Here is a 20,110-nt window from a genome sequence, read left to right on the forward strand (position 1 = left end):
GAAGAGGCCAAGTTATGTGAGCTTTTAAATTGTATTTTTAGTATCCTTGTGGGCCAAGTGGAGCAGGAGTGCTCCTGAGGGCCCAACAAGGAGACCTTGGGCCTCCTCTGCCCTGGTCGTTTCCTCTCCCTCGATGGGGATTCCCCTCGCCATTCCCACGAGCATGTTAGGCACTCAAATTTAATGGCTGGGCAGCTGCTTCCCAGTGACTTCTTGGTCCTTTTGGTTAGAAAGTTGGGACATAGCGTGCTCTTGAGGTCCGGTCATTAAAATTGGATTGCTTGGTTGTGTGCCCACCCAGCAGATAAAATCAACCCCCAAATGTCGGTTACAAGTACTCATAGGTCAGGTTAGTTGCATGGTAAAGCTCCGTCTATTATCCATTAATGTGCTTTAATCCTTAGAAAATCATAATATGATTAGGCAGAGTCAACATGGTTTTATGAAAGGGAAATCGTGTTTGACAAATCTATTAGAGTTTTTTGAGGATGTAACTAGCAGGGTAGATAAAGGGGAACCAGTGGATGTAGTATATTTGGATTTTCAAAAGGTTGTTACGCAAGATAAGGGCTTGTGAGGTTGGGGGTAATATATTAGCAAGGAATAGAGGATAGGTTAACAGACAGAAAACAGAGAGTAGGAATAAAGGGGTCATTTTCAGGTTGGCAGGCTGTTACTAGTGGAGCACAAGGATCAGTGCTGGGGCCTCAGCTATTTACAATCTATATTAATGTCTTAGATGAAGGGACTGAGTGTAATGTATCCAAGTTTGCTGAGGATACAAAGCTAGGTGGGAAAGTAAGCTGTGAGGAGGATGCAAAGGGATATAGACAGGTTATGTGAATGGGCAAGAAGGTGGTAGGTGGAGTATAATGTGGAGAAATGTGAGGTTATTCACTTTGGTAGGAAGAATAGAAAAATGGATTATTTTTTAAATGGTGAGAAACTATTAAATGTTGGCGTTCAGGGCTATTTAGGCGTCCTTGTATATGAAACACAATAAGTTAGCACACGGGTACAGCAAGTAATTAGGAAGGCAAATGGCATGTTAGCCTTTATTGCAAGGGGGTTGGAGTACAAGAGTAGGAAAGCCTTACTACTATTGTACAGGGCTTTGGTGAGACCTCACCTTACTGCGTACAGTTTTGGTCATCTTAAGGAAGGATATACTTGGCTTAGAGGCAGTGCAACAAAGGTTCACTAGATTAATTCCTGGGATGAGAGGGTTGTCCTATGAGAGGTTTAGTAGAATGGGCCTATACTCTCTGGAGTTTAGAAAAATGAGACAGGGTAAATGCTGAGAGGTTGTTTCCCCTGGCTGGAGAGTCTAGAACTGGAGGGCATAGTTACTGGATAAGGGGTCGGCCATTTAAGACTGAGATGAGGATGAATTTCTTCACTCAGAGGGTTGTGAATCTTTGGAATTCTCTACCCCAGAGGGCCGTGGATGCTGTGTCATTGAGTATCTTCAAGACTGAGATGAGTAGATTTTTGGACTCTAGGCAAATCAAGGGAAAGTGGAGTTGAGGTTGAAGATCAGCCATGATCTGATTGAATGGTGGAGCAGGCTCGAGGGGCCGTATGGCCTACTCCTACTCCTATTTCTTATGTTCTTATGACGTGTAAGAAAAGCACTAAGCAAGCTTTCTATATTATTATAAACTTAAGCTACACTATTATAAATCTTATGTTAAAGTAGAATACATGTTAAGTCAGCTGTGAACAAAGGGCTTGCTGTTTGTATCAAAACAAGCTGCTCACGACCTTGTGAGAGAGAAAGCCCTTTTGGTTAGCAACCACCTGGCCATCCTAATGGCTTTGCTTGTAGAAAGGGAAGTGGCAGTTCATTGAAGGAATGCAAAATGGAGCTAGGATAGGTCTGTGACAATTAATGTTGGGAGCATGTGAGTAAGACTGATAGGCTCCCTTTTGAGACAGAGAGGATGATTGATGGGAAGCTCAGACACACAGAGTTGTTTGTCTTTAAAACATGTATAAGTGAGGTGCTTTTCGGTAACGAGCCAGAACATTCTCGGGGCATGGCTGGACTGCCCATTGATTAGGACTCTGGGGGGTGCACACCCTGAGGTCCTTGTTTCATGAACAATCAGCCAGGTTGTATCAATCTAACCAGCATACTTAATTGTACTCTTGTATTTTAAACATCTCTGCTACTAGTTATAACTTCTTATAAAGATATTATACTTTGGCACCAACAGCGTCACGGCCTTCATTCAAGGACAAGAACAGAGTATAAGTAAAAGGCATATTGGCATATATATTTTTACTTACAGGAAGGATATACTTGCCTTAGAGGTGGTGCAACGAAGGTTCACCAGATTGATTCCTGCGATGAGAGATTGAGTAGAATGGGCCTATACTCTCTGGAGTTTAGAAGAATGAGAGGTGATCACATTGAAATATACAAGATTCTGAAAGGGCTTGACAGGGTAGATGCTGAGAGGCTGTTTCCCCTGGCTGGAGACTCTAGAACTAGGGGTCATAGTCTCAGGATAAGGGGTCGGACATTTAGGACTGAGATGAGGAGAAATTTCTTCAATCAGAGGGTTGTGAATCTTTGGAATTCTCTACCCCAGAGGGCTGTGAATGCTCAGTCGCTGAGTATATTCAAGGCTGAGATAGATAGATTTTTGTCCCTAAGAGAATCAAGGGATATATGGACTGGGTGGGAAAGTGGAGTTGAGGTTGAAGATCAGCCATGATCTGATTGAATGGCGGAGCAGGCTCGAGAGGCTGTATGGCCTACTCCTGCTCCTATTTCTTATGTTCTTATGTTCTTATCCCTCCCCAATCTATCCATTCTCATACCAGCCATCAAGTGAGAATACCAAATTTCATTTTATGAACTTTTATATATTTTCCACAATTAAATAAATGAACAATGCCAATATATCAAGAAGCAACAAGACATATTAGTCTCTAAAGCAATTTACATAAAGTCCTATGGAACTCCTTGAAAGATAAACTGAATAACAAATGTAAATGTTCAAAAAAAACCCTAAAGATTTGATCACGCTCGATAAGGGGCGCGTAGGGTGCACTCAGCTATTCAGTGGGTGCAGGTGATGAATTGGATTCTTTTTTCCCCTCAGTCTGGTTCAGCAAACACTGAGTCGAATACACCTTTAAAGTTCAACACAACTTTAATAGCAGGACTTAGTCTGTAGCTTCAATTCAGACTCCTGAGGGAGTCCGGACGATTCTAACAGAATAAGAAGACAAAGACATATACAAAAATTCATACCTTTATACAGATCAATAGGGGTTGGAACATTGTTAACACAAGGGTCAACACCAATCATAAGCTGGGCATAGACTGGCCATGCGAGGTTACCTAATTTCAAGCCAATCACAGGTAGCCCATGGCCTGATCATGCCGCAGTGACAGACACTGATGGATGCATCCTTTTCTTCTCACTATGAATGTCCCTTTTGGTCTTGCTAAGGTGTTACCAATATTGATTAGCTCGCAACATGGAGACACTCAGACCAGACCCTGAAACACATCAAAGACTCTACATTGATAAGACAATGCAGGCCTGCTGACTACGCAAACATATGGCCTAGCAGGGGGGCCCCCTGTACCAACCTCAGCTATCAACTAATTAACCCTTTCCTAACCACATTGCTACTTCTGCTATTTTGCCACGTAGGCACTTTACTATTTTACTGGACACTGACCACACAGGGATTCTCACAGGGACAGTGTGAAATTTGTACTGGCAGCTCATTAAAATGAGTCAGGCATGCAGCCTGCGCGACTCACGCTGTTTATGGGTGCATCTGTTTGGGGGGGGGGGGGGCAGTAAATCACGCTTCATCAATGCCACTTAAAGGAACCCGGCACCTCTTAAAGGAGAGGTGCACAGTGGCTGCAGACAGCAAGGAAACTTTGTGGAAAATTCAGAACTGGAGAAATGGCTGCAAGAGGCCCAGAGGGGACACCTAGGTTCTCAGATGCAGCGTTGGAAGCCCTGATCCAGGTGGCGGGAGGCTCCTGTTTCCCCCCAGGGGGTAAAAAGCCCTCCAGGCAACACCTCTGTTACCAATGGGAAGAGGTCAATCCGAGAAGCTTAGCTTGCAGGACATGGCTTCAATGCCGGAAAAACTTTAATGACCTCACCAGAATTGTCAAGGTAAGAATCTTACCTCTCACCTCAATTATTCTCTCCTCACCCCTGCACCATCTGCAGCCTAACTATGCAACATTCCCCTCTCTTGTTTTCCTGGAGGTCAGGTGGAGATGAGATCTGCTTCCTGTTTATCTAGTGAGAAGGTAGGCTCCATTTTCCTTTATATTTTCCTTTATGATTCCATGCAGTCATGGTTCCCCGTAATTTAGAGAGGCTTGTGCATTGATCTCCAGAATTAACGTCATACATTCAACATTGCAAATACCCTAGTTTCACAGGCCCCAAAGGCTAAACATAACAATAAGATCATACTTAGTGCTGAGTATAGTTGTGTGCAGTAACAAGGATTAATGAGCTCTCCTTGGCAAATTATTTATTTCAGCCTTTTATGGTTATAATGAATGTGCTCTAATTCTTTGCAAGCCTGGATCTCAAAGCAGAATCACATTTGCTTACAGTTCACTGTGTCTGATCCTTCACTTGGGTTTGACTTCACCTCAGAGAGAAGGTATTAAGGTTTTGTTTCCCAAGACAATGAACATCTACAAGTAAAAGACTTCTGGCAAACCCAGGCTAATTCTCAGTGGACAGAATTATGTCTCCTTTAAAGCTGCCCTGAATTGTCCTACTTTATTTAGAAATCTTGCTGCAAGAAGCTTGGACAATGGAAGATGAAGTAGAGTGATGCAAGCAACAGACAGTGCCAGCTTTACATCTGACCTGTTTCATCTACTTTAAAAACTGCTGCATGAAAGAGCAGCTGTTTCATTTTTAAATATCTTGGCATCAATTGGTACATATGGTTAATTAAATATCCAGACCCTGTAGGTATCAAGTAAAAACAGAAAACGCTGGAAATGTACAGCAAGTTGATTAACATCTGAAAGAGAAAGACAAGTTAATGTCTTAGCTGTATCCTTTCATCAGAACTACTGCAGCCGCTCCAGAGAAGTCCTTTTATACCACTGACAAGGATAAGCCAGGACATGTCCAAGAAAACAAGCAGGGGAGGGCAGAATAGATAAGTCAAATCAATCCGCCTCTTTTACAAAGGGACATTTAATGGATTGAATAGTCTATCAACAAAACGCTGGTAAGAGGTGCAAAGTATCATACAAAGTTCATCTCAAATGTGGGATAGATGTGCAAGCATTTGAGGACTGATTCCCTTATTAGGTGACCCTGGCAAGAATTGATGCTTGGAAGGAGCACTGATCAGGAAATTGCATGTCCATTGTAGCCATTGATTTTTCATGAATTTTTTAAATGAATAGATGGAAAATAGGGGCAGTGAGCCCAGAATTTCCCAATCAGCTCTGCCTGCGAGTACCAGTCCTTGCTAGGTGTGCCTGATCAGGGAATCAACCCTTTAAATCACAAAGGTGAGAAAAAGGAGTAAGTGAGATATGATTCCAAAATAGATGGCACGGGGTGGTTAGTAGATTTGCAACTTTTGACCTCAACCTTTTGTTCTCCCCTATTGTCTTTATTTTCTTGAGTATCCTCTGACTTATGGTCATCTTTTTGGAAAAAGGGAATTCCAAGTCTCACTGTGCCAGTTCAAAAGGGTTGCCACCTTTTGCCAGGTCCAAAACTGGATGGCAGGCAGAATAAGGGCAGAGAGTGGACCATCGGATATTTTTTTTGCTGATGATGATGAGGAGTGACCTGTTCCCTTTTCTCACCTTGTGTGCAGTTCACATTTTAGGAATTTCTGCATAGCCCACTCAAACCTCAATCCCAACTGTCCAATCTAAAACAGGACAGGCACCAGTCTTAAATGAAGTGTGAAACCCAAAATATTAAACTTTCCTTGTTTTCCAGAAGCCTGCTGTAAAGTGTCAGTTTTTGGGATATTTATTTTAGATTTTTTGCATTTCTAGTTTTATTTGTACGCATCCTGAATGGCAAGTTGTAAGTATACACATCAAATGCAAGATCAAAGATTAGCATATGGTAATTGTACACCATTGATACAGGAGCTATAAAGGGTACATTAATACTTATGGGATCTGGGCTGATCTAATAGCCCATGAGCAACATCAAGTGAGCTACGGCCAATGTAACGAGTGGGACAGAAATCAAATCCTTTTGGTTTTTGTAACTTATTCTATTTATAACTTCTGTTAAAGTTAATTAGAAAAAGTTAATTAGATAAAGATATAAAAGTAGATAGGTTTAACAGTGCTCCGTATTGTTATGTGGTTTGGTTATAAGGGCAGAAAGAATTTTAATTAAATTACTGTTTAATGAAAATTGTATCATAGGTGTATGATTTAGGTATGCAATTTATTTGGTTGATGAATTTGTCTGACATGATGGACAAAGATGTTGGACTCTTATATATTAACTTATCTCCTGTAGTACATGTTCAATACTTCCCATTTACAGAATCCTTGCACAGGGGTCATTAATGAAGCATACACAACCCATGTTATTTGTCAGCCTACAGAGTGCGTACTATATTTTTAGAGTTTCATAGTTCAGGGTGACTCGATCCAGATTAATATATTATATTTAGTAATCTTTTGAAGCACACTTTGATGAATGAGCTCTAAATGGTGGGTCTGGTGTTGAGAAAAGCTGGAGTGCTGAGTGTTATATAAACAGCAGAGACTGATTGCGGATGTACTGGGACATGAAATCCCAGAGGTTAAACCTAAAGGTATAACAATTGTAATCTCATTATTCAAGTACTGTCCTTAAACCACATCCTTCGTTCTTTCATCGTCTAAATACACCAAAGCTTCTATGATAGTTTAATGTTCACTGGAGTAAAAGAACCTTGGAGGACTCTGAAGGTCAAATTAAAAGTTTCATTGCTAACCTAAATCTTAACATTAATGATTTTATACTCTACATTAGGAATTGGTGCCAAATTGAATTTAACATTCGATGCAGCTGAGAGTTTTCATCTGGTTTATACGGGGGCGAGAGTGCGGAGGAGGGCAGGACTTATGTCTGTCATGTGTACGCTGCTGATCTCGGCTAAATTTCTGGGGTCACCTGAATTAAGTTATTTTGGTTGGGCTCACGCCAGATTCCTACTGGGAAGTGGTGGTTTTGTCCGTGTGTGTGTGTGATGGAGGTGGTGGGGGGGGGGGACGGGACGGGTGGTGGTGCAGAAAGCCTCATGCTACTACAGAATTTAAAATCCTGCAGAACTTTAAAGGGCCAGGCAGTTTGGCAGCAAAGGACCCACTGGCACATTTCATAGATAGCAAACTGGAACTGGAGGTCCTTTTGCAGGAGATGGGGCAGAGGAGGCATAGCTTGTTTGGAGTGCGTGGCAAGAGATTGTCAAGATCATTGGTTGTAGTACAGTGGAGGGAGGTGGCACTGTTAGTCGGACTGGGCTTCACAACTCTATTGGAACCATTCAGTTTGCTTTTGCACAAATCGGTGGCCTTGAAGAGCTACTGCCCTAGCAGGAAGGCACTCAAATAACCTCATGTCCCTCATGATAGCAGGTCAAGCATACCCTCTGGTTAGTGCCCTCAAATGCCTGTGCACATGAGGGCCAGGCTATCCAGGTAATAATATGGAGACGCAGTCTGCAGCTCGTTGTTCTCAGGATGTGGGCAACTGGGGCGTCACCACAGTCCCAAGAGGTTCGTACAGACAATGCACAACCAGTTACCTCACATACTTCAGCCACTGAGGTAACAATTAGAAGGAGCACCAGGATAGCAGTGGTTAGAGTAGCACACAGTGGCTGCAAAGGGAAACACTGCATGGGGAGAAATGATATTATGGAGAGGTTGAGAGGGTACTGAATAAATTAATTATTTGGTGGAAGTTAATGGTTGGACAATTTTTCATGCTGTTTGGAAGTGGATGTTTCGAGATGTGGAGAAAGGGAGCTATTCTTTGGAATGTAAATGTGGAAGATAGTGGTTTAGGTTGGCTTGTCAGAGAGGCAGGGAGCAATGTCAAATGGAATGTTGTACAATGGTCCAAGCTGGGGCTCAACAGAAGGTGTCCACAGGAGGGTCTTTCAACTTAGAAAGAAAGAAAGACATTGCATTTATATAACTCCTTTCACGACCTCAGGACGTTCCAAAGTGCTGCACAGCCAATTAAGTAGTTTTTGAAATGTAGGGAAACGTGGCAGCCACTTTGCAAACAGCAAGGTTCCACAAACAGCAATGAGATTAATGACCAGATAATCTATTTTAATGATGTTGGTTGAGGGATAAATATTGTCCAGGGTACCAGGTTATCTGCTGTTCTTCAAATAGCGCTATAGAATCTTTTACGTCCACCTTTGAGGGCAGACAGCGCCTTGATTTAAAATGTCTCATCCGAAAGTGGGCACCTCCAATAGTGCAGCACTCCCTCAGTCAGTTCAGCCTAGGTTATGTGTTCAAGTCTCTGGAGTGGGATTTGAACCCATGACCTTCTGACTCAGGGGCAAGAGTGCCAAGGCTGACAAATTGCTCCAGATGCTGGCAGAGAGCTCTCCTCAGCAACCTCTTCTGTCTCTTGCTGCTTATGAGCACCCTCTTTGTCCTGTTCCCTTCAATTCCCTTCATCTTCTGGGTGTTGCATGATGATAACTCTGTCCATAGCAAAACTGTACAGCATGCAGCACACTACTACAATTCTGGATACTCTTACTGGACTGTATTGCAAAACCGACCTGATCTATCTGAGTGATGAAGTGGGCCTTCAGCATTCCCATGGAGTGCTCCATAATCACCCTGGTGGCAGAATGCACCTCATTACACCTTTCCTCTGCTGGAGTCCTGGGGAATCTCACAGGTGTTATGGCACTATTACATATATATAAAAATTCATTAGAAAAGGGAATAGTGTCAGAGGACTGGCGGACAGCTAATGGGATTCCTATATTTAAGAAGGGAGATAGAACCAGTCCAGGGAACTATAGACCAGTTAACTTAATGTCAGTGGTAGGAAAGATAATGGAATCCTTGCTCAAAGATGTAATAGAAAAACATCTAGAAACTGAGAATATAATAAAGAATAGCCAGCACGGATTTCAAAAGGGAAGGTCATGCTTGACCAACCTTATTAAATTCTTTGACGTAGTAACAGAAAAAGTAGACAAGGGTAATGTAGTAGATGTAATATAATTGGATTTTCAAAAGGCCTTTGATAAGGTACCGCATACTAGACTCATGACTAAGGTGGAGTCAGGGTACAGGTAACAGGATGGATAGCAAGCTGGCTATAAAACAGAAAACAGAGAGTAGGGGTTAAGGGTAGCTACTCAGACTGGCAAAAGGTGGGAAGTGGTGTTCCACAGGGATCGGTGCTGGGACCACTGTTGTTCACAATTTACATTAACGATTTGGACTCAGAAATCGGAAGTACAATTTCAAAATTTGCATACGACACCAAATTGGGGGGTATTGTTATTACAAAGGAAGAATACGTCAAAATGCAGGAAGACATTAATAAACTTGTAGAATGGGCGTGTAATTGGTAAATGAATTTCAACATAGATAAGTGTGAGGTGGTGCATTTGGTAGAAAGAATAAGGAGGCCACATACTGCTTGGATAATAAGAGTCTAAATGGGGTAGAGGAACAAAGGGATCTAGGGGTACAGATACACAAATCACTAAAAGTAGCGATGCAGGTTAGTAAGGCCATAAAAAAGGCAACTAAGCACTGGGGTTCATTTTTAGAGGGATAGAATTAAAAAGCAGAGAAGTTATGTTAAACTTGTATAGAACCTTGGTTAGATCACACTTGGAGTACTGTGCACAGTTCTGATCTCTATATTATTAAAAGGATATAGAGGCATTGGAGAAGGTGCAAAAAAGATTCACAAGGATGATACCAGAACTGAGAGGATATACTTATCAGGAAAGGCTGAACAGGCTGGGGTTCTTTTCTCTCAAAAAGAGAAGACTGAGGGGTGATCTGATAGAGGTCTTTAAGATAATGAAAGGGTTTGATGGGGTAGATGTAGAGAAAATGTTTCCACTTGTGAGAGAGACCAAACCTCGAAGTCATAAATATAAAATAGTCATTAATAAATCCAATAGGGAATTCAGGAGAAACATCTTTACCCAGAGAATGATAAGCATGTGGAACTCGTTACCACAAGGAGTAGTTAAGGCAAATAGCATAGATACATTTAAGGGGAAGCTAGATAAGCACACGAGGGAGAAAGGAATAGAAGGGTATGCTGATAGGGTAGATGAAGAGGAGTGGGAGGAGGCTCTTGTGGAGCATACACACCGGCATAGACCAGTTGGGCCGAATGACCTGTTTCTGTGCTGTAGACTTGATATAACTCGATGCAACAAAGGCAAGAGGGCATAGCCTTTATCCCCCAGGATGCAGCCCAACACTTGCCTTTGTTTTTGGAAAAGAGGTGGTACAATTCACCGTCTCATTATGAAGGTGTTGTGACAGCTTTCCAGAAAACATGTAATGTCATGCTTTATCCTATGCTGATGGTTACACACTAATTGCATGTTAATAGAGACTTATTTTTTTGCATTAATAGATGATACTGCCTCAACAAATGGAACCCATATGGCCACATGGATACCTTTGACGGCCCATTAAACTCTGGGTAATCCTGCCAGGTGAAAGAATTCCACAGCCCTCTCACACTGAGAACGTTGATCCACTGGAAAGTTTATGAAGTCTCTTGCCTGAGTGAATACAGCATCGGTCACCAGCCTAATACATCTGTGCACAGCCGACTGAGATATGTTGCATAAATCCATTGTAGCAACCTGAAAAAATCCTGAAGCAAAACAATTGAGTGCGCTGGTCAGTTTGACAGCTAGTAGGGTGCAATGGGAGTGGTGGATGTGGTGATTACATGCCAACGTTTGGCACAATTCTTGGCTGTCTTCCTTGAAAAAAGCAAAGTCTTCCTACTAAGCACTGTTCCTGCATTTCGTGCAGTTAGGGTTTTTTTTTATTCATTCATGGGATATGGGCGTCGCTGGCAAGGCCAGAATTTATTGCCCATCCCTAATTGCCCTTGAGAAAGTGGTGGTGAGCCGCCTTCTTGAACCGCTGCAGTCCGTGTGGTGAAGATTCTCCCATAGTGCTGTTAGGAAGGGAGTTCCAGGATTTTGACCCAGGGACGATGAAGGAACAGCGATATATTTCCAAGTCAGGATGGTGTGTGACTTGGAGGGGAACGTGCAGGTGGTGTTGTTCCCATGTGCCTGCTGCCCTTGTCCTTCTAGGTGGTAGAGGTCGCAGGTTTGGGAAGTGCTGTCGAAGAAGCCTTGGTCAGTTGCTGCAGTGCATCCTGTGGATGGTACACACTGCAGCCACTGTGCATTGGTGGTGGAGGGAGTGAATGTTTAGGGTGGTGGATGGGGTGCCAATCAAGCGGGCTGCTTTGTCCTGGATGGTGTCGAGCTTCTTGAGTGTTGTTGGAGCTGCACTCGTCCAGGCAAGTGGAGAGTATTCCATCACACTCCTGACTTGTGCCTTGTAGATGGTGGAAAGGCTTTGGGGAGTCAGGAGGTGCTCACTCGCTGCAGAATACCCAGCCGCTGACCTGCTCTTGTAGTCACTGTATTTATATGGCTGGTCCAGTTAAGTTTCTGGTCAATGGTGACCCCCAGGATGTTGATGGTGGGGGGTTCGGCGACGGTAATGCTGTTGAATGTCAAGGGGAGGTGGTAAGATTCTCTCTTGTTGGAGATGATCATTGCCTGGCACTTGTCTGGCGCGAATGTTACTTGCCACTTATCAGCCCAAACCTGGATGTTGTCCAGGTCTTGCTGCATGCGGGCACGGACTACTTCATTATCTGAGGGGTTGCGAATGGAACTGAACACTGTGCAATCATATGCGAACATCCCCATTTCTGACCTTATGATGGAGGGAAGGTCATTGATGAAGCAGCTGAAGATGGTTGGGCCTAGGACACTGCCCTGAGGAACTCCTGCAGCAATGTCCTGGGGCTGAGATGATTGGCCTCCAACAGCCACTACCATCTTCCTTTTTGCTCGGTATGACTCCAACCACTGGAGAATTTCCCCCCGATTCCCATTGACTTCAATTTTACTAGGGCTCCTTGGTGCCACACTCGGTCAAATGCTGCCTTGATGTCAAGGGCAGTCACTCTCACCTCACCTCTGGAATTCAGCTCTTTTGTCCATGTTTGGACCAAGGCTGTAATGAGGTCGAGAGCTGAGTAGTCCTGGCGGAACCCAAACTTAGCATCGGTGAGCAGGTTATTGATGAGTAAGTGCCGCTTGATAGCACTGTCGACGACACCTTCCATCACTTTGCTGATGATTGAGAGTAGACTGATGGGGCGGTAATTGGCTGGATTGGATTTGTCCTGCTTTTTGTGGACAGGACATACCTGGGCAATTTTCCACATTGTCGGGTAGATGCCAGTGTTGTAGCTGTACTGGAACAGTTTGTAGCCACTCTTTGTAGCTTAGGCTGGCAGGATACTGCCAGGTGGGCAGCAGAAGGCTATGAAAAAGGAGGTCTAGGTTTTCTGTGCCTCCTCCTCTTGATTGGGGTTCATCTCCAGCGGGATAGGAAATTCCACCCACCCAGAGTTACCCCTACGGACCCCGGCCATATTTCCACTCCCAAGATCATTTATGTGCAGAAGGCAAGCCCCTTGGCTTCTGCAGAGATTTGTTGCAGCAGGGGGTTCTGCCATAGTGGCAGAGAGAGGTGGCCGCAGGCTGCCTGTTAAAATGTATTGCCTATAAATGTTTTATTTTGCTGATGAGGCCTTTGCACGGCTGTGATCTCATAGCACTTACACAGGCCACTCTTCAAATTTTGCCCTGTGCCACCCTCCACTGACTTCTGAACACTGTACATTTTGGCCTAACAAGTGGTCCCGAGAACAAAGTTCGAAGGGCGCAAACGGCGGGAAACTTGGCAGAGGTTGTCTTTCCATCATTTGCATGCATTTACGTATGGGTGGGAGTAGTTTGCCCCAGTGGGCCTGGCCTTTGGAAAACTGCAGGAAGGCAGGGATATAATGGGATGTGTTCCCGAGTTGCTTTCTACCTCCGCCTAACCCAGATCTGCCCAGAAACCGGAAGCTGAGAGACTCCAGGTTCAACTTTAGTGATTACGTGATTTTCTCAGACTGGGGTGTTTTTTTTATAGTGCCTCAACCCACAGTGACCAGGTTGGGAGGGAGTCAGGGTAGTTGAGGCCGTGCACTTGCAATGTTGTACCCATTGTATAAAATAGCTGCAATTAAACCCAGATTCTCAGAAATGCTTAAGCACTCCTCCTAGGCTGTGAATACTTTTGTAAGCAATTTTACAACACCAAGTTATAGTCCAACAATTTTATTTGAAATTCACAAGCTTTCGGAGGCTTCCTCCTTCCTCAGGTGAATGTTGTGGAAATGAAATCCTCGAACCCTTCGCATTTATAAATCACAGAACAATGCCTGGTGATTACAGATAGTCTTTCCAACTGCCCGTTGCCACGGCAATCACAGTGTGCAGACAGAGAGGTGTTACCTAAAAGGCCACCGAATATACAAACCACCAAAAAAAACCAGAGAGAGTGGCAGAGACATAGAAAAGACAGCAAATGACCCGTTATATTAAAAACAGATAACATATGTTCGCTGGTGGGGTTACGTGTAGCGTGACATGAACCCAAGATCCCGGTTGAGGCCGTCCTCATGGGTGCGGAATACTTTAGTCTGTGTTGGGCTCATCTTTATCTCGTTAACCTAATAGAAGTGAGGGAGTTCTGCAGCAGTTAAAAACTAGGCCACAATTTGAATAATCCATGTTCCTCAGATGGTATAGTGGATCATAATTTGCCTCACAGGTCTGCTGTTTGTAGCCACTGATCTAAAATTGTACGATCCATACTTTCTTTGGTGGATTTTATTCTTATGACGTGAAGGATGTTAACAGTGGGAAATGTTCCATTTCCTCGTGCCATTTTGGGAAATTAATGTCACCATCAAGCATTGCCAGGCTCGATGTAACTGTGTAAAAAGCTGAGCAAAGCTCACTCTACTCTGCACCAACCATGGGGGTTAAATTCGATAACCCCCGAATCCGGGCGTGGGGGTCACGGTGCACGATTAACCCGCGCCTGGTCGTTGAGATGCAGGCAGCATGTGAGATTCGTGCTGCCTGGTGATTTACCTGATATCTGCGAGCAGCCAGGTCTAGCTGCGCTGTTGAGTGGCTGCACACCAGCAGGGGGGCGCGAGTGACTAGCACCGCTAAAAGGCAGCCTGACCCTCTTAAAGGCAGCCCGCAACTCTTAAAGGCAGCCTGCACCTTTTATTTGCAAAATATATGATTCGGGTCCACATGGAGTCTGAATGGAGATCAGACATCGCACATGTAAAACACAGATGCAGCTCCCCTCCCTATGTTTACAAACTACTGAGTTGTGTTAAAACATTGAATAAAGGTTGCGCACTACTAAATCCCACATCTTCCAATCTGCACGCCAGACCTCACCAATCTGCCGATCTGAGTTTGTACTAGGCCTACGAAAGCGCACGCACCAAGGTTCTCTGTTAATGCACTAGAGGCCTCGGTGCAGGAGGTGGACAGAAGGAGGGGCATCCTATATCCACAGAGGGACAAAATGCCCTCCAGACGTATGCTCAAGAGGCAGTGGGAGGCAGTAGGGGACGAAGTCAATGCCAGGAGCATAGAGCCACGAACATGGATGCAGTGCAGGAAGAAGTTCAATGCTTTGACACGAGTGGTCAAGGTGAGTGAGGTCAACTGTCAAGTGGTATCTCCTACCAACTGCACCACTCGCTGCATCCACTGCTCCTCACATTGCAACCCCCCATCACCCACATACCAACAAACTCTTTCAATCAGTACTCAACTCTTCCAATCAAATGCTTCCTCTCACCCTCACACATTATCACTGTTGCAAGCCGCACACCCACAACTCACAGGGCACACACACTGGCAGTTATTCAACCATGACAGGCACATCACCCAAACATCCTGGAGGACACTCACCAACACATGTCCCGCTTTCTTGCAGGAGAAGGTGGTGCATAACAGGAGGCAGCGAGTGGCAGTGGCCCCATGAAACATGAATCTGCTGTCCTCTCTCAGGATGACAGCATTCCTGTCCCACCCCTGCACAGATTCTAATGTCAGATGTGCAGAATTACAGCTTAATACTGATAATGTGATATTTAATAATTAATTATGAATATAACAGTGCAATATTAAATGCAACTTCATCTCAGTAGAAAGGAATACCTTCTGACTCTATCATAACTCCTGTTTATGAAGCCTAACATTGCAGTCACCCATCTTATTCTCCTGATGTTCTGTTCTTCTTCTCTGACTCTAGCCTCTGCTGATTAATCTACTCCCTTCTCATCCATTTGGTACATTCTGGCACCCTGCAGCTTTTGATGCCTTTGGATAACATCATTCTTATGTAAGGAATGAAGCCAGCCCATGATCTATGGGCAGCAATGAACAATCTAACACGAATGAAAAAAAAAATGAAGAAGCATTAGAGTTGAGTTGGCCACTTTGGAAATGTATGAGGCCTTGATTGGGGTTCAGTGTACAGATGAAGAGGAGACAGTATCAAACATGGAACTGCCATTGCCCAATTCCTGGAAATAAGTCTGTGACTAGTAGTATAACATCAGGCAGATTAACTCTTTGAATCTATGAGGCAAGAACTTAAGGATATGGTAGGAGTGGATGTGCTTTCTTCTCAAAATTTGGCACAAATGCAAACTGCAAAAGCATGCTAATATTTTTACATAGCTTTCGTATTGAATGGTATAAAAAAATATAATGGCCTGAATTCTGCACTTGGTGTAGCAGTAGAAATGTTATGTGCACCTGGGAAATCTTCTATTCTTGGATCAGCTGTTCTCTAAAAGCTCTGGCAGCTAGGGGCACTGGTGGTCGATGCCACTCCTTTTCCTCCTCTTCGTGGTGCTCTTCCTCCTGCTCCGGCTCACTGTTCCAACTCCTCCTCCTTTTCTTGCTGCCCAGGTGGTGGTTAGAGCTGGTCCCTCAATATGGCAAACTTATGGCATGCAGTGCCCAACCACAAATCTTGAAATGTGGTCAGGGATGTACTGCAGAGCTCCTCACGAATTGTCCAGGCAGCGGAAGCGTTGCTTGAGTGCGCTGACGGTCTGCTCGGTGATATTTCTGGTGGTAGCATGGCTCCCATTGTAGGCCAGCTCTGTGGTTGTGCCCGGATTCCTGACAGGAGTCAGGAGGGGATACCCCTTAGTTAGCCTGGTAGTTAGCCTGCGACCTGATGGCTTGGTTGGAATAAAGATGGTAGAGGACTGGTGCAGGATGAATGAATAATGACCTCTGCCAGGAAACCGGGCACAGACCTACATGATGTGCTGTCTCTGGTCACAAGCAAGCTGGACACTGAAGTTGTGGAATCCCTTTCTATTGAGAAAGATATCAGGACGGTGATGGGGATCACATAAGGCAATATGGGTGCAGTCTAAGGCACCATGGACCCTGGGGAAGGCTGCAACACAGGTGAAGCTTTGTGCTCTCTCTTTCTGCTTCGCTGTGTCCATTGGGAATGTGATGTATGCTTTTGTCCTGGCATAGAGAGCCTTGGTGACCTTCTTCTTATAGCAGTGCACAGCAAATTGGGTGATGTCGCTGATGTCACCTGCACGAGCCCGTGGCGTAAAAGTTAAGGGTCACGGTGACCACAGGCAGTGCTGTCCATGCCCTGGTTTGAGGCGCCAGTTGTGGCTGCAGCAGGTGACATAGCTCAGTGACGGCCTCCTTTGTGAAGCGCAGATGCCTGACACATTGCTCCTCAGTGAAGTAGAGGTATGAGAAGTGCACCCTGAAGACCGGATGTGGATATGGCATCCTACGTAGCGCCCTCCTCCTGCCTCTTCTCCCACTGCTCCAGTCTCTCCTGTCTTGATTGTTGCTCGCCCTCATCCTCCAGCCGCAAAAGCAGATCACCGGAACACTCAGGACTGAAGTAAAACTCTTTTCAAGGCAGACAAAGACTGCCCAGCACAAGGAAAAAGTTGTTAGCAGAGCTCAAAATTCAGTGGTTGAACGCAGAAAATAGGCTAAAAAAGGTCTGAAAACTGGATGTGAGTTGACAGCAAAAAGAATCACTAATTTGTCACTAATTTGGCAAAGTCAATTGGAAAGCCCACAGGATTGCCATAATAGGGAATGGAAACGTTATCCTGGTGGCATCGGGAGGCAGAATTGAGTTGGAATTCAGGGACAAAATGGAAAGAGCATTGAACCGCATATAATCTGGGCTGTCGTCCTGATTTGAGAACACTTGATGCCAACACTGAGCAGAAAAAGCAAAATATTCCATTCTTTAGCACTGACATCCGCACATTTAGCACAGCAATTTATCAAAAAGGCTACACAGGATCCAATTGAATCTATAATCATCTACCATAATGGAAGAGAGACGGCTGCCGGTTCAACCAGGCCAACATCAGCCTTCTGTTATATAATCGTAGCATAACAATCTGCACTCAGCTGGCTAATTTAATGATAAGTGAACATGATTCAGTAGCATCTGCGCTATATACACTGGGAACATGAAGTCCAGGTACTGTACAAACAGTCAGAAGATGAAACATTTATATTGCAGCTGTGATTTTATTGCCTTTAGTGATCTTGGTCATGACTGTTCAGTTCAAATCTTTAATTTTCCTATCAAGATGAATATCAAGCCTCTGAGTAAATTTTAGGTCAGTAGCCTGGAAACAACCTGGCCAATTTTGTACACTGTATATGTTGTATCACTTTTAAACCATTTTTCTGGCTAGAGTAATTTTATTAGACTCTTGGTGCTCTGTACTGTATATTTATGACTACGTCTAGAAATTTAAGTTCCTGTTTAGCGGTTGAATGTGAGGCCATTTCTTAGACAAGTCATTGTGCTTGATGGTACTGTAATTCACTCCAGGGAGAGTATTCAACTGCTTCTATCTATCCTGCTCCTGCTTTTCTGTGCATTATTTATTCTCCAGCACCATATGACTCCCCCTAGCTTCCAGCCGCCCACTCATCCCTCCAGTTCTTGGTCATCAGCTCTCCTCTCTTAAGCTTGCTTCTAGTCTCTTCAATGTCTGTGCACAGCAGTGACAGTGCATGAGACAGTCAGCCTTCATTACATTAAAGGGGAGATTTTCCTCGGTCTATGCTGAAGTGCGCTGGGTCGCCTAAGCACCGTGAATATTGGAAAACTGGACGGGTTCTGACCTGCCCGATTTTCTGGATACTTGCTGCACCCCGGTGATCTAATGCAGAGACCCAAGAAACAAAGTATTGGTTTCGGTGAAGCTTCAGTGACTGATGGGGGTGTCTTATACATGGGCTATAAATTTTTTCCTGATTTTTGGTTGGACATTTGGGGGGGGAGAATTGTCTGAAGCCAACAATTGGAGATCATTGCAATAATGTAAAAATGGACATCACTGATGAGTGATGGTATGGCGGACTATTTATGTTTAATGAAAAGTAGAGGATAGACTATTAAACTAGGCTTTTTAAAAATTTCATAAATTCTCAGAACATAGAACACCACACAGTAGGGAATTAAAGTAGACCTATTTTTCATTCCTGATCCGGCATGTTGGGTTGAGATTGAGGATGTTGTCATTTACTGTGCTATTTGCCATCTTCCAAGTAGACAGCAAGGCTCCAAATGTTGCTTTTGACATCATTGACATCTCCCTCAGGACTCAAAAAGTAATTTGCTGTAGCGATATACAGCGTGTGCTTTGACTGCCCGATGTAACAGATAAAAAATTCATAACCTACAGCCATCGTATGAAAAAAATTGAAATTTGAAAAGGTTACAGAAGATGAAAGGTGCAATTTGTTATCCATACAGGGTTACTGAAAGGTGGGAGCTTCGGTAAAAAAGGACAAGTACATTAGTGCCGGGGACTGGACTGAGTGCCGAGGTTCAGAACTGAACTGATTGAAGTTAATGAAGCTTCTTTGCACCTGGGGAAGCAGACGATTATGTTTCACCACTAGTCGGTGACCCTCATTCATTTTTTTCTGGCTCTTATTTTCTTCATCACCTGCATTTTCTCCTCCTTTTCACTTCAAGAAGATTTGATCTTTTTCTGTTGGCTTTAAGTGTGGGTCACTCATTTTGATCATATTCCGTGTTGAATTATTTTGGAGGTTAGGTAAACCTGCCTTTTCACCCTTGACCAACACGAGTGGATCCATGTTACTTTACAGACACTCACAGTCAAGGTCTTTGTGTTTAAAGTGAGATCTCATCTCCAACTTTAGCAGATTGGCTTTTCCTCAGCTTAATCTGTTTCCCTCCCTTCAGTGTTTACTCTATTCATTGATTATCAATCTATGATTTTCGTATGGTGCTCCGATATAAGTCATTGTGTTTGTTGCAATATTATCTGCTGTTGTTATTCTGGTTATGATATTAACAATCAAAAATCAAAGGTTAAATAGAAAATTCCAGAAGATTGTCAAATCTGGGGAGCTGTACCTTTGCCCTATATCGGCAATCATTGGTGATTCCTCCATGCACTGTCAAAAATCGGCGATTCTGCCATATTGGCAATGATTAGCAATCCCCCCTCTATTGGAAATAATTGCCGATCTGTCCTCTGTATTGGTAACATCTAGGGATCCCTCCTGTATTGGCAATTATTGGTGATGGCCTTGTAATGGCAATCATTGACAACCCCTCACGCCCAATATTGGCAATCACTAGTGGTCCTCCCTGTGTTTTCCCCATCATTGGCTCTGCTGTGGTTTGGGAAATACTTTCTGCCGGAAATTGAGAACAGTTTTTAATCTTGCTCGCTAGGTGCACCAGGCTGGACATTGGGAGAACCTAATTATGGCAATGAAGCTGGCTTCCTTAGTACAATCTATGCTTGGTCAGTCTGTTGATGGGGAACTCCATTCATCCGATGCAGGGATTTTTCATATGCCATTTCCTGTGATTCAACCCTCATTATGGTTAACATAAGTACAGAAA

General features: G+C 43.9%; 1 long non-coding RNA gene across 3 annotated transcripts in view; it reads left to right on the top strand.

The window, feature by feature from the left end:
- The window catches only part of LOC137300862 (uncharacterized), a 310,362-nt gene that overhangs the window by 182,559 nt on the left and 107,693 nt on the right, over positions 1–20,110 (top strand). For all 3 annotated transcript variants that reach the window (XR_010958169.1, XR_010958167.1, XR_010958168.1), the window contains exon 3: positions 10,638–10,909. This is a non-coding gene — a long non-coding RNA (uncharacterized lncRNA). The remainder of the gene's footprint in view (positions 1–10,637; positions 10,910–20,110) is intronic.

The sequence above is a fragment of the Heptranchias perlo genome, chromosome 32 (genome assembly GCF_035084215.1).
Source record: "Heptranchias perlo isolate sHepPer1 chromosome 32, sHepPer1.hap1, whole genome shotgun sequence".
Classification (NCBI taxonomy): Eukaryota; Metazoa; Chordata; class Chondrichthyes; order Hexanchiformes; family Hexanchidae; genus Heptranchias; species Heptranchias perlo.